Source organism: Bombus affinis, unplaced genomic scaffold (genome assembly GCF_024516045.1).
Source record: "Bombus affinis isolate iyBomAffi1 unplaced genomic scaffold, iyBomAffi1.2 ctg00000869.1, whole genome shotgun sequence".
NCBI classification, from domain to species: domain Eukaryota; kingdom Metazoa; phylum Arthropoda; class Insecta; order Hymenoptera; family Apidae; genus Bombus; species Bombus affinis.
Genome location: NW_026109409.1, coordinates 7,501 through 13,185, shown reverse-complemented (window position 1 = coordinate 13,185; position 5,685 = coordinate 7,501).

Here is a 5,685-nt window from a genome sequence, read left to right as displayed (position 1 = left end):
GCGAAAAGACCGAAAAGGTTTTTTCGAGTTATCTCGCTTAAAAGTGTTACAAGGTAGGAATATATTTGCATAAATGGACGTATCTCGACGTTTTACGTCGGGATTAAGCGTTTATTTGGTCGCTGGAACGTTTTCTAGAAACGGAACTATGCGACGGGACGTTGGGACTTTGAAGAAGTTCGGCCGGTGCGAAAAGACCGAAAAGGTTTTTTCGAGTTATCTCGCTTAAAAGTGTTACAAGGTAGGAATATTTTTGCATAAATGGACGTATCTCGACGTTTTACGTCGGGATTAAGCGTTTATTTGGTCGGTGGAACGTTTTCTAGAAACGGAACTATGCGACGGGACGTTGGGACTTTGAAGAAGTTCGGCCGGTGCGAAAAGACCGAAAAGGTTTTTTCGAGTTATCTCGCTTAAAAGTGTTACAAGGTAGGAATATATTTGCATAAATGGACGTATCTCGACGTTTTACGTCGGGATTAAGCGTTTATTTGGTCGCTGGAACGTTTTCTAGAAACGGAACTATGCGACGGGACGTTGGGACTTTGAAGAAGTTCGGCCGGTGCGAAAAGACCGAAAAGGTTTTTTTCGAGTTATCTCGCTTAAAAGTGTTACAAGGTAGGAATATATTTGCATAAATGGACGTATCTCGACGTTTTACGTCGGGATTAAGCGTTTATTTGGTCGCTGGAACGTTTTCTAGAAACGGAACTATGCGACGGGACGTTGGGACTTTGAAGAAGTTCGGCCGGTGCGAAAAGACCGAAAAGGTTTTTTTCGAGTTATCTCGCTTAAAAGTGTTACAAGGTAGGAATATTTTTGCATAAATCGACGTATCTCGACGTTTTACGTCGGGATTAAGCGTTTATGTCGTCCCCAAGACCTTCTACAAAGTTTCGATTTTTTCGTTGGGACTTTGAAAAATTTCCGTATCGAACACGTTTTTTCGAGTTATCTCGCTTAAAAGTGTTACAAGGTAGGAATATTTTTGCATAAATGGACGTATCTCGACGTTTTACGTCGGGATTAAGCGTTTATTTGGTCGGTGGAACGTTTTCTAGAAACGGAACTATGCGACGGGACGTTGGGACTTTGAAGAAGTTCGGCCGGTGCGAAAAGACCGAAAAGGTTTTTTCGAGTTATCTCGCTTAAAAGTGTTACAAGGTAGGAATATATTTGCATAAATGGACGTATCTCGACGTTTTACGTCGGGATTAAGCGTTTATTTGGTCGCTGGAACGTTTTCTAGAAACGGAACTATGCGACGGGACGTTGGGACTTTGAAGAAGTTCGGCCGGTGCGAAAAGACCGAAAAGGTTTTTTCGAGTTATCTCGCTTAAAAGTGTTACAAGGTAGGAATATATTTGCATAAATGGACGTATCTCGACGTTTTACGTCGGGATTAAGCGTTTATTTGGTCGCTGGAACGTTTTCTAGAAACGGAACTATGCGACGGGACGTTGGGACTTTGAAGAAGTTCGGCCGGTGCGAAAGGACCGAAAAGGTTTTTTTCGAGTTATCTCGCTTAAAAGTGTTACAAGGTAGGAATATTTTTGCATAAATGGACGTATCTCGACGTTTTACGTCGGGATTAAGCGTTTATTTGGTCGCTGGAACGTTTTCTAGAAACGGAACTATGCGACGGGACGTTGGGACTTTGAAGAAGTTCGGCCGGGTGCGAAAAGACCGAAAAGGTTTTTTCGAGTTATCTCGCTTAAAAGTGTTACAAGGTAGGAATATTTTTGCATAAATCGACGTATCTCGACGTTTTACGTCGGGATTAAGCGTTTATGTCGTCCCCAAGACCAACAAAGTTTCGATTTTTTCGTTGGGACTTTGAAAAATTTCCGTATCGAACACGTTTTTTCGAGTTATCTCGCTTAAAAGTGTTACAAGGTAGGAATATTTTTGCACAAATGGACGTATCTCGACGTTTTACGTCGGGATTAAGCGTTTATTTGGTCGCTGGAACGTTTTCTAGAAACGGAACTATGCGACGGGACGTTGGGACTTTGAAGAAGTTCGGCCGGTGCGAAAAGACCGAAAAGGTTTTTTCGAGTTATCTCGCTTAAAAGTGTTACAAGGTAGGAATATTTTTGCACAAATGGACGTATCTCGACGTTTTACGTCGGGATTAAGCGTTTATTTGGTCGGTGGAACGTTTTCTAGAAACGGAACTATGCGACGGGACGTTGGGACTTTGAAGAAGTTCGGCCGGTGCGAAAAGACCGAAAAGGTTTTTTCGAGTTATCTCGCTTAAAAGTGTTACAAGGTAGGAATATATTTGCATAAATGGACGTATCTCGACGTTTTACGTCGGGATTAAGCGTTTATTTGGTCGCTGGAACGTTTTCTAGAAACGGAACTATGCGACGGGACGTTGGGACTTTGAAGAAGTTCGGCCGGTGCGAAAAGACCGAAAAGGTTTTTTCGAGTTATCTCGCTTAAAAGTGTTACAAGGTAGGAATATTTTTGCATAAATGGACGTATCTCGACGTTTTACGTCGGGATTAAGCGTTTATTTGGTCGCTGGAACGTTTTCTAGAAACGGAACTATGCGACGGGACGTTGGGACTTTGAAGAAGTTCGGCCGGTGCGAAAAGACCGAAAAGGTTTTTTCGAGTTATCTCGCTTAAAAGTGTTACAAGGTAGGAATATATTTGCATAAATGGACGTATCTCGACGTTTTACGTCGGGATTAAGCGTTTATTTGGTCGCTGGAACGTTTTCTAGAAACGGAACTATGCGACGGGACGTTGGGACTTTGAAGAAGTTCGGCCGGTGCGAAAAGACCGAAAAGGTTTTTTCGAGTTATCTCGCTTAAAAGTGTTACAAGGTAGGAATATTTTTGCATAAATCGACGTATCTCGACGTTTTACGTCGGGATTAAGCGTTTATTTGGTCGCTGGAACGTTTTCTAGAAACGGAACTATGCGACGGGACGTTGGGACTTTGAAGAAGTTCGGCCGGTGCGAAAAGACCGAAAAGGTTTTTTCGAGTTATCTCGCTTAAAAGTGTTACAAGGTAGGAATATTTTTGCATAAATGGACGTATCTCGACGTTTTACGTCGGGATTAAGCGTTTATTTGGTCGGTGGAACGTTTTCTAGAAACGGAACTATGCGACGGGACGTTGGGACTTTGAAGAAGTTCGGCCGGTGCGAAAAGACCGAAAAGGTTTTTTCGAGTTATCTCGCTTAAAAGTGTTACAAGGTAGGAATATATTTGCATAAATGGACGTATCTCGACGTTTTACGTCGGGATTAAGCGTTTATTTGGTCGCTGGAACGTTTTCTAGAAACGGAACTATGCGACGGGACGTTGGGACTTTGAAGAAGTTCGGCCGGTGCGAAAAGACCGAAAAGGTTTTTTCGAGTTATCTCGCTTAAAAGTGTTACAAGGTAGGAATATATTTGCATAAATGGACGTATCTCGACGTTTTACGTCGGGATTAAGCGTTTATTTGGTCGCTGGAACGTTTTCTAGAAACGGAACTATGCGACGGGACGTTGGGACTTTGAAGAAGTTCGGCCGGTGCGAAAAGACCGAAAAGGTTTTTTCGAGTTATCTCGCTTAAAAGTGTTACAAGGTAGGAATATTTTTGCATAAATCGACGTATCTCGACGTTTTACGTCGGGATTAAGCGTTTATGTCGTCCCCAAGACCTTCTACAAAGTTTCGATTTTTTCGTTGGGACTTTGAAAAATTTCCGTATCGAACACGTTTTTTCGAGTTATCTCGCTTAAAAGTGTTACAAGGTAGGAATATTTTTGCATAAATGGACGTATCTCGACGTTTTACGTCGGGATTAAGCGTTTATTTGGTCGGTGGAACGTTTTCTAGAAACGGAACTATGCGACGGGACGTTGGGACTTTGAAGAAGTTCGGCCGGTGCGAAAAGACCGAAAAGGTTTTTTCGAGTTATCTCGCTTAAAAGTGTTACAAGGTAGGAATATATTTGCATAAATGGACGTATCTCGACGTTTTACGTCGGGATTAAGCGTTTATTTGGTCGGTGGAACGTTTTCTAGAAACGGAACTATGCGACGGGACGTTGGGACTTTGAAGAAGTTCGGCCGGTGCGAAAAGACCGAAAAGGTTTTTTCGAGTTATCTCGCTTAAAAGTGTTACAAGGTAGGAATATATTTGCATAAATGGACGTATCTCGACGTTTTACGTCGGGATTAAGCGTTTATTTGGTCGCTGGAACGTTTTCTAGAAACGGAACTATGCGACGGGACGTTGGGACTTTGAAGAAGTTCGGCCGGTGCGAAAAGACCGAAAAGGTTTTTTCGAGTTATCTCGCTTAAAAGTGTTACAAGGTAGGAATATATTTGCATAAATGGACGTATCTCGACGTTTTACGTCGGGATTAAGCGTTTATTTGGTCGCTGGAACGTTTTCTAGAAACGGAACTATGCGACGGGACGTTGGGACTTTGAAGAAGTTCGGCCGGTGCGAAAAGACCGAAAAGGTTTTTTCGAGTTATCTCGCTTAAAAGTGTTACAAGGTAGGAATATTTTTGCATAAATCGACGTATCTCGACGTTTTACGTCGGGATTAAGCGTTTATGTCGTCCCCAAGACCTTCTACAAAGTTTCGATTTTTTCGTTGGGACTTTGAAAAATTTCCGTATCGAACACGTTTTTTCGAGTTATCTCGCTTAAAAGTGTTACAAGGTAGGAATATTTTTGCATAAATGGACGTATCTCGACGTTTTACGTCGGGATTAAGCGTTTATTTGGTCGGTGGAACGTTTTCTAGAAACGGAACTATGCGACGGGACGTTGGGACTTTGAAGAAGTTCGGCCGGTGCGAAAAGACCGAAAAGGTTTTTTCGAGTTATCTCGCTTAAAAGTGTTACAAGGTAGGAATATGTTTGCATAAATGGACGTATCTCGACGTTTTACGTCGGGATTAAGCGTTTATTTGGTCGCTGGAACGTTTTCTAGAAACGGAACTATGCGACGGGACGTTGGGACTTTGAAGAAGTTCGGCCGGTGCGAAAAGACCGAAAAGGTTTTTTCGAGTTATCTCGCTTAAAAGTGTTACAAGGTAGGAATATATTTGCATAAATGGACGTATCTCGACGTTTTACGTCGGGATTAAGCGTTTATTTGGTCGCTGGAACGTTTTCTAGAAACGGAACTATGCGACGGGACGTTGGGACTTTGAAGAAGTTCGGCCGGTGCGAAAGGACCGAAAAGGTTTTTTCGAGTTATCTCGCTTAAAAGTGTTACAAGGTAGGAATATTTTTGCATAAATGGACGTATCTCGACGTTTTACGTCGGGATTAAGCGTTTATTTGGTCGCTGGAACGTTTTCTAGAAACGGAACTATGCGACGGGACGTTGGGACTTTGAAGAAGTTCGGCCGGTGCGAAAAGACCGAAAAGGTTTTTTCGAGTTATCTCGCTTAAAAGTGTTACAAGGTAGGAATATTTTTGCATAAATCGACGTATCTCGACGTTTTACGTCGGGATTAAGCGTTTATGTCGTCCCCAAGACCTTCTACAAAGTTTCGATTTTTTCGTTGGGACTTTGAAAAATTTCCGTATCGAACACGTTTTTTCGAGTTATCTCGCTTAAAAGTGTTACAAGGTAGGAATATTTTTGCACAAATGGACGTATCTCGACGTTTTACGTCGGGATTAAGCGTTTATTTGGTCGCTGGAACGTTTTCTAGA